This window comes from Sorex araneus, chromosome 5, assembly GCF_027595985.1.
Source record: "Sorex araneus isolate mSorAra2 chromosome 5, mSorAra2.pri, whole genome shotgun sequence".
NCBI lineage: Eukaryota > Metazoa > Chordata > Mammalia > Eulipotyphla > Soricidae > Sorex > Sorex araneus.
The window spans coordinates 1,073,030-1,081,897 of NC_073306.1; positions in this window are offsets into that span (position 1 = coordinate 1,073,030).

An 8,868-nucleotide genomic window follows, 5' to 3' on the forward strand; every position below is an offset into this window, starting at 1 on the left:
GCCCTGCACTGCCACAAGGTTCAGTCACCCGAGCGTGTGCTCCTGCACGGCCCTAGGGCGCAGAGAGGACACTGCACGGGGCAGCAGTCAGGGCAGAGGGCCGGGCTGCCCCTGGGGAGGAAGAGGACCCCCGGGGCTGGCGGGGCGGGGACGGCTCCCCGCTTGGCAGGGGCCTCTCCAAGAGCCACGCCCGGGCGGGCCAGGTCTGGGAGGCCCCTCGGCCCACCGCCCGCGGGCTGCTCCTGCTAAACGCATCACGGCTCCCCGAGGAAGGAAATCAAAGCCGCGGCTGTTTCCGCCCGCCCGCGCCACTGCCGCCTGCCAGGGCCGCCGCCCCTGGTGCCAGAGCCCCGCGGGCCCCGCCGCGCCCAGGGAGCGCCCGGTGGGACAGGCGGCTCACGTCTGCGCACGGGTGCCCGGCCTCCCGGGACCCAGACTCAGCCTCCTGTCCCCCAGGGCTTCCTGGAGGCGGCAGCCAGCCTTGCGCCAGGGAGTGGCTGCGCGGAGAAGGTCAGTCCGGGGACGCGGGGCAGGTGAGGGGCCTGGGGCTGTGCTGGAGCCCAGCACAGAGGGCTGGGGGTCTGTCAGAGGGACGCGCACGGGCCTCCGGCTGGGCCGCGGGAGGCAGCGACCCCACAGTGCCCAGGCAGCACCACAGCCAGACGCCGCCTGGCACACCGGGTGCCCACGTCCTCCACCTCCACCTCAGCCCAGGCTGCCTGGGACTGGGCAGGGCCGGGCTGGGCGGGGCCGGGGGACACCAGAGCACAGGGGCCCTGCGGATGCTTCTCGGCCCCGAGGGCTCTCAGAGGCCGGTCCAGTGCCTATGCCCAGAGGGCCGGAGGAGCCCAGGCCTGTCCTGAGCATGGTCTCCACCTTGGTCCACACCACCCGCTCCGTCCCTCAGCCACCCCCAGCTGCAGGCTGCGGAGGTCAAGAGTCCACTGCGGGGCAGAGGGGTGTCAGGGCTGGCAGGCTGGGCACAGGCCCAGAGAGCAGGAGAGGCGCAGGGAGGACGGAGGAGGAGGCTGCAGGGCAGGGGGAGGAGGAGGCTGCAGGGCGGGGGGAGGAGGAGGCTGTAGGGAGGATGGAGGAGAGGAGGCTGCAGGCCGCCGCCCCTGGTGAGGAGGAGGCTGTAGGGAGGATGGAGGAGAGGAGGCTGCAGGGCGGGGGGGAGGAGGAGGCTGCAGGGCGGGGGGTGGGGGAGGAGGAGGCTGCAGGGCGGGGGGAGGAGGAGGCTGCAGGGCGGGAGGAGGAGGAGGCGGCTGCAGGGCAGGGGGGGGAGGAGAGGAGGCTGCAGGGCGGGGGGGAGGAGGGGGCTGCAGGGCGGGGGGGGAGGAGGAGGCGGCTGCAGGGCGGGGGGAAGAGAGGAGGCTGCAGGGCGGGGGGGGGAGGAGGAGGCTGCAGGGGGGGAGGAGGAGGCTGCAGGGGGGGAGGAGGAGGCTGCAGGGGGGGGGAGGAGGAGGCTGCAGGGGGGGGGAGGAGGAGGCTGCAGGGCAGGGGGAGGAGGAGGCGGCTGCAGGGGGGGGGGAGGAGAGGAGGCTGCAGGGCGGGGGGGAGGAGGGGGCTGCAGGGCGGGGGGAGGAGGAGGCGGCTGCAGGGCATGGGGGAGGAGGAGGAGGGGTGTGGCGGGAGGGGGCGCCCGCTGCCCTGTGGCTCGTGAACTCCTGCAGCTCGGGAGAGGCAGGCGTGGCCCCTGCGCGGCCCCTAGGCAGGTGGCCCCCGGGAGAAGAGGCAGCCGGGGCCCGCCCTGCCCCGCCCCTGCAGACACCCTGCCTGTCCAGGAGGGCACACAGGCAGCGAGGGGACCAGCAGAGTCTCGCCGGGGCTGGACATGGTCCCCGTGTCCACCGTGCTCAGGCCCCCCGCTGTGTCCGGTGCCGCAGGGCAGCCGAGGGGCCAGTCCCAGGCAGCACTCCGTGTCCTGGGCCGCGCTTTCTCCTGGCGGGGGTGGGGGGGGACGGGCACCAGGGAAGCACCATCTCCCCAGCACCCCCCAGGCTCACCCCACTCTCTGCCGCCATTTCCCACCGCAGCACCCGGAAAGGGCGGGCGGCGTCCCAGCCAGGACCCTACCGGGGCCCCACGCACTGGTCAGCGGACGGCAGCACGGGGCAGACGGGGCCCGGCCGCGGGGGTCTCGCGGGGTAGCCCGGGCCTGAGCAGCGGGAACAAGGGCGCGTCCACTCAGGGAGGCCTGGGGGGCCGCAGAGCGTGGGCACCACCGTCCGGGCAGCTGGGAGCCTGGGCCGGCCGGCCCCGAGGGCGGCCTCCATGAGTGCCAAGTCCCTCTCCCCCGAGCCAGCCGTGTCGGGGTCCTGGCCGCCGAGGGGGGGCCGCGGCAGCACTTGGCGGGGGCGCACGGTGACTCGGGGCCCAGCCATCCCAAGCACGCGGCGCCGGCCAGCGCTCCCCGGGGGCTGAGGCCGGGAGGGGCCCGGCCAGTCCTTCCTCCCAACCCCGCGCCCCCGCCCAGGCCGGGCCCTCAGCCAAGGCGCAGCCCGACATCGAGAGGGCCTCAGGGATCGGGGGTCCAATGCCACTGAGCGGGGGGCGCTCACGCCCCGCCACAAGGCCCCGCGGCCCGAGTGGAGGTCAGCGCGCCACGGCTGTCCCAGCCATGACAAGGGCTGAGGCCGCGCGGTCAGCCAGGGTCCCCAGCCAGGCCTCACCAGGCGCCCAGCTGCCCCAGGCCACAGCCCGAGCCCGGGGGTCCATTCCCGGCACTGCCTGGACAAGGCGACTCGAGAAGGGAAAAGCTCCCACCCTGGCGGTGCTCAGGGACCCTCTGGGCGCTGAGGGTCACACCCAGGCCGGTACGCGCGAGGCAAGCGACCCTCTGCACAAGGGGGAGGCCCAGGGACACCGCCTTCTGGCCCGGCGAGACCAGCACAAGCCAAGCCCACGCACCGAGGTGGCCGGCGAGGGCCCCCCGGAGCCGGCTGTGGGGGTGGCCGGGACTCGGGGGGCCGGGGGCGGGGCAGACACTGGCGCCCGGCGTGAGGGGGCTGCGGAGCCCCCAGAGGGAAGGCGTCCTCCAGGCGGGCACGTCGCCCCGGCCCCAAACCAAGGGTCACCCCAGGCTGCCAAGGGCAGGACATGAGGGCAGAGCAGGGGGAGGGGTGACGTCACGGCAGGGCCAGGACAAGCCGGGGGCCACGGAGCCCCCTCCCCGGGCAGAGGTGTCCCCAGTCCCGGACCACGACTGACCATCGCTGCCAACCGTCCCCCTCCGCCCTCCCCAGGGAGACCCCGCAGCAGCCTCTCACCCCCAGCCGACAGCTGGCCCCCAGCTGGAGCCACTGGCGCAGAGGCGGCTGGGGAGACGGGACGCGCTTATCTGCCACTTCGAGGGGCCTCCCGGCAGCGGGGCCAGGACCAGTGCGGGGGGGGGGCGGCGCCCCCACCCCCGCTCCCCTGCACTCTCGGGTCCGGCTGGCACGACGCAGGCCAGCGCGGGGCGCCCAGTAGAACCCAGCCTGCAGCCCCTGAGCTCGGACCCCAGGGGGCCCACCCGCAGCAGCCTCGCCACACCCCTCCCCAGGGACCCTCCCCCCAACACGGCCTGACACGCCGCCCCACGTGCAGTGACTGACCCTGGCACAGGCCAGAGCAGGTGCTCCGGGCGCAGCCCCGCCCCCGCCCACTGGACAGACAGACAGACACGAAGCCCCCGCAACGGACACTCCTGGCCTGTGGCCCAGCAGTCCCAGACTCGAGGGGCCAGGCGAGCTGGGCCCGGGGTGGGTCTCTCCGAGAGAACGTGCCGGAGCGTTCGGGACACGCGCCGCAGCGCCCACTGGCCCTCCAGAGGGTGAGATCCGGGCCGGGAAGGCGACCTGGTCTGGAGCTGGGTGAGAGCCGGGCACAGTGAGGATGGCATGGAGCACGCGCCCAGCACGCTGCCCGATCCACATGGACAGAGGCCCGAGGGAGAGCGGCTCCGGGCCCCGCTGGGCTAGGAGTGCGCAGGGGTGGGGTGGCCACCCGGCCGGCAGCAAGCAGAGGACAGGAGAGTGGCCGGCACGGACACCTAGCAGGGCCAGGACACGGGCCAGGAGCCAGCAGCTGGCGGTACCAGGCCCCGCCCCCATGGTGAGCTGTGGGGACAGAGGGGGACACGGGGCTGTGTGTGGGGACGGGGACACGGGGCTGTGTGTGGGGACAGGGGACACAGGGCTGTGTGGGGACTATGGGGACACGGGGCTGTGTGTGGGGACAGGGGACAAGGGGCTGTGTGGGGACAGGGGACACGGGGCTGTGTGTGGGGACAGAGGGGGACACGGGGCTGTGTGGGGACAGGGGACATGGGGCTGTGTGGGGACAGGGGACACTGGGCTGTGTGGGGACAGAGGGACACGGGGCTGTGTGTGGGGACAGGGGACACGGGGCTGTGTGTGGGGACAGAGGGGAACACGGGGTTGTGTGGGGACAGGGGACACGGGGCTGTGTGTGGGGACAGAGGGGGACACGGGGCTGTGTGGGGACGGGGACACGGGGCTGTGTGTGGGGACAGGGGACACGGGGCTGTGTGGGGACTAGGGGGACACGGGGCTGTGTGTGGGGACAGGGGACACGGGGCTGTGTGTGGGGACAGAGGGGGACACGGGGCTGTGTGGGGACAGGGGACACGGGGCTGTGTGTGGGGACGGGGACACGGGGCTGTGTGTGGGGACGGGGACACGGGGCTGTGTGTGGGGACAGGGAACACGGGGCTGTGTGTGGGGACAGAGGGGGACACGGGGCTGTGTGGGGACAGGGGACATGGGGCTGTGTGTGGGGACAGGGGACACGGGGCTGTGTGTGGGGACGGGGACACGGGGCTGTGTGTGGGGACAGGGGACACGGGGCTGTGTGTGGGGACAGGGGACACGGGGCTGTGTGTGGGGACGGGGACACGGGGCTGTGTGGGGACAGGGGACATGGGGCTGTGTGTGGGGACAGGGGACACGGGGCTGTGTGTGGACAGAGGGACTCGGGTCTCCCCAGACTGCGCTGCCCACTGAGCTGTCCCTTCGCCCTCGGGCAGCTGTGGGGCCGGGCGGGGCTGCGGGCAGTCTTTGGTGCAGAGCGGCAGGTCAGCGGGTGACCCTCTGGGCGCTGAGACCCGGGCCCCTCCCGGCCTCCCGCGGGAGGGCAGCTGGGGTCAGCTTCCCCAGGCCCAACCCCCGGCCCACGCCGGACCCCTGGTCTCCGGCCCAGGGGAGGCTGGAGCGGGCGGTGGGCACCGGGAGGTGGGCCAGGCTGGGCAGAAGCCCCATGGCCGCGGGGTCCCTCAGACAGGGGCACCCGCTCGGGGAGGTGTGGGCGCTGAGAGCGGGTGGCCGCGCCCAGCCCCCTCCCCACCGGGACAGCCCCGGGCACGCCCTCGCGGGACAAGCTGTGGGCGCCTCCGGGACAGGTCCTGACCTGCCTCGGGTGGGGGGGGTCTGCAAATGGGGGGTCCCACACCTGGAGCTAAACCCCGCCAGGAGGCTGAGGCCACGAGGACCCCAGGGCCAGGGCGGGGGCAGGCCGGGCGGGTTGGAACCAGGATCGTGGCCACCCAGGCCCCTCCATCCCCAGCCCTGCTCCCACCCGGGGCTCAGGGAGGCCGGCGTGAGCAGGGACCGAGGCTCAGACCCCCTCGCTCCGCCCAAGCCCACTCTCCACTGGCCCGGAGCTGGGGGGGGGGGGTGGGGTGGGGCTGGCTCTGCCATGGTCACTCCCCCAGGCCACAGGGTCCCCGCGAGTCTGCAGGGCTGCAAGTCCTGTCTGGGGGCTAGAGGGGGCGTCCTGCCCGGGTCCCAGCCTGTCCTGGGTACGGAAGGAGTTCCCGTGACCCCAGGGCCCCACCGGCACAGGGCAGGGCAGGGTGGGGGTTTCTGGATCAGCACCAGGGCAGACCATCGTGCCCGAGACTGCCCGGTGGGCCCGCGGGGTCCAGGCGCACACTTCAGGGCAGGGGCGTGGGCGTCCAGGGCAGCACCTGAGGGGAAGGGCCGGGAGGCAGCTGTGGGGGGAGGGACGGGAAGGGGAGGGAGGGGCAGAGGGGGTGGGGGGAGGGAGATAGGGGAGGGAGGGAAGGGGTGGGGAGGGCGGGGCAGGGTGGAGAAGGTGGGGAAGGGGAATTGCGGGGTGGGATGGGGTGACAGGGCGGGAGGGGAAGTGCAGTGGGGCAGGGGTGGGTGGGGTGGGCAGGCAGGGGAGGGGCGGGAAGAGGGGGAGTGGTGGGGCAGGAGGGAAGGGGCAGGAGAAGGGGGAGCGGCAGGCCCTCCCCATTGTTCCTTCATCCCCACAGGGGGTCTCGCAGTTAGGGCGGGTTTGGAGCCCAGCAGCAGTCAGCGCCCTGTCGCTGGGCTGGGAGAGTGGCCTGGCTCTGGGACCGAGCACTGTGGGGGGAGCCCACAGGCCTGGAGACCCTGGAGCAAGGCTGGAGCTGGTCCGTGCGCCCCATGGGCCCACAGGAGGGGGTTGGGGGGCGCTGGCCAGGCGGGTCACCCCACAGCACCCGGGCCCACCACGCGGCTACTAGGGCGCTCTGAGGCGCCACAGAGCAGGGGCGGGGGGCGGGGGAGATGGGGTGCTGCGGGCAGGCGCCCCAGGGCCGCTCCTCGGGGCCGGCCGGTCCCAGCTCACCCCCTAGTGGCCACTGCCGAGACTGCATGCGCCCCCACTGCCCTACCAGATTCTTCTAGATGGGTCTGACAGCCCCCAGGCCCGTGGGCCCATCGAGGCAGGGGAAACCCCAGGGTCGCTGGCCTCCCACCCAGGAGCACCTCGATTCCAGGGAGTGGCTCCCACACGGGTCCCTGTCCTTGGGGGCAGCTCCGGGTGAGGCGGGCACTGCCCAAAGCCTCCCCTCGTAACAGAGACAGCAGAAAGGGCTTTGGGGAGGGACAGAGCCAGCAGGGCCTCAGGACAGCCGCGGGGACGAGTGTGGGATGAGGGAGGGGCAGGGGCCCTGTCCTCACCCCTCCGGGCCGCTCCGGAGCCGCCTGGCTGTGACAGGCTGAGGGTCTCCATCACTGACACCCACATCCTGTCATTGTGTGCACCGAGTTCATGAGACTGCCGGGTGCATGTACACACGTGTGCGTTGTGTTCCCTGTGTACCATGTGATCTGCATGCCTGTCACGCCCAGCGTCACTCACATGTGTGTTGTATGTTCACGTTCACGTGTGCTATATGCCTGCACGTCTGGGCAGTGTTGCCTTGTGTGTGTATTCACGTGTGCTGCCACCCAGTGGTACACACGTGTGTACTATATGTACCGTATGAGCTCACACGTGCCAGGATTGGGCCTGCAGTGCCTTTCCCAGCACTGACCCCTCATCCCCGGGCACCTCCCCTCAGACTGCCCACCAGGAGCGCATGCCCGCCCCCTGGGGTGACCCGGCTCCCTGGAGCACTGTCCTCACCCAGGCCCGGAGCTCCAGCAGCTGCCCCACCCGGGCGTGGCTCCAGCCCCGTTTGCTCTCGTGTGGCCCCGCCCGGCCCTGCCCTGCCCCCCGCGGTCACTCCAGCCCCCTGAGCCTCTGGCCTCGGCGCCCAGGACTGTCCCCAAAGCGGCTACTCCTGCTCCGGCCAGCTCTGACCATGGCAGGGCGAAGGAGAGTGACCCCAGCCCTGAGCCCTGGCAGTGCCCTCAGGGGACCCCAGACCCGCTGCAGCCCCCACCTGGTCACAGCCGCTGGGCGGGTTCTGGGGCTGCTTGGCGGAGGCATAGGGGTATGGAAGAGGAAGCAGGGTGAAGGGACAGAGTCCCTGGGGACCCCCTCCTGCCCAGGCAACCAGTACACTGTCCCACCGCGTCTCCCAGGCCAGTGGCTGTCGTGTGGCCCAGACTGGTCAGGGGCCAGCAACAGGGACCCTGTGGCACCTTTGACTGCCTGCGCTGCCTCCTCGGGGCCACCAGGTGGCGCCAGCGCCCCGTCCAGCCCAGCGGCTCCCTCTGGAAGGTTCCTGTCCGCGGCGGCCCTTGCCCACCTTCCCCTGCCCAGGGCACCTTGGCCGGCAGGCGGCAGGGTCTGTGCCGGGAGGGGCCCAGGGCACTCGGGGCTGAAACTGCAGGGGGTCCAGCACCCTCCACCTGGGCGAGCCACTGGGCCCCGTCCGCTGGCAGCGGGCAGAGACCCCGGCTGGCCCCGCACCCCTCCCCGCGGGGTCTGGCTGGGGTGGCCGCCCTGCTCTGGAATGCGGGACGCCGTGCCAGCCCCAGGAGCCTCGTTAATTACCCGGAGGGGGCGGCGCGGCAACCCTGGCGGCCAGCTGCACTTCCTGGAAGCAGCCCCCAGCAGCGGCCACTCTGGGCAGGGGGCACGACTGCGGAGGACCCCAGGCCGGACAGGAGGCCAGGTCAGGGGGACAGGACAACACAGCCTCCCCAGGGGCCCGTTCCTTGGGTGAGGAGAAGGGGGGCAGGCCTGCAGGCCTCGGCAGGGGTGGGGGCCTCCTCAGTAAGACCCCCACGCGCGCCCAGCAGTCACAGCCCTCCTCGCTCTGCAGTCGCCCCCACACTGCTGGCCGCACCCGGGTGCCCGCACTCCCGCAGAGCTGGGCCCGCCGCGGGGCTCTGAGCACCTGCCTGCTGAAGCCCGGGGTGGGCGCTGTGGGGGGCCTGAGAGGGTCGGGGGAGCGCGGGGGCCAGGCGAGGCGGCACTGGCACCGCGGTGACCCAGAATAGAAGCCGCAGCATCTGCCGGGCGGGCAGCGCTGTGAACCAGGCCTGGCCCTGGCACGCAGGCTGCTGGCTCCTGTCCACGCGGCCAGCGAGGTCGGCCAGGGGCCGGCGCACCCCGGCACTCCGCACCAGCCTGCTCAGGCCGCGCAGCGGGTACGCGGGGACCCCCCCCACCCCGTGGGGCCACACACTGAGCGAGCACTGC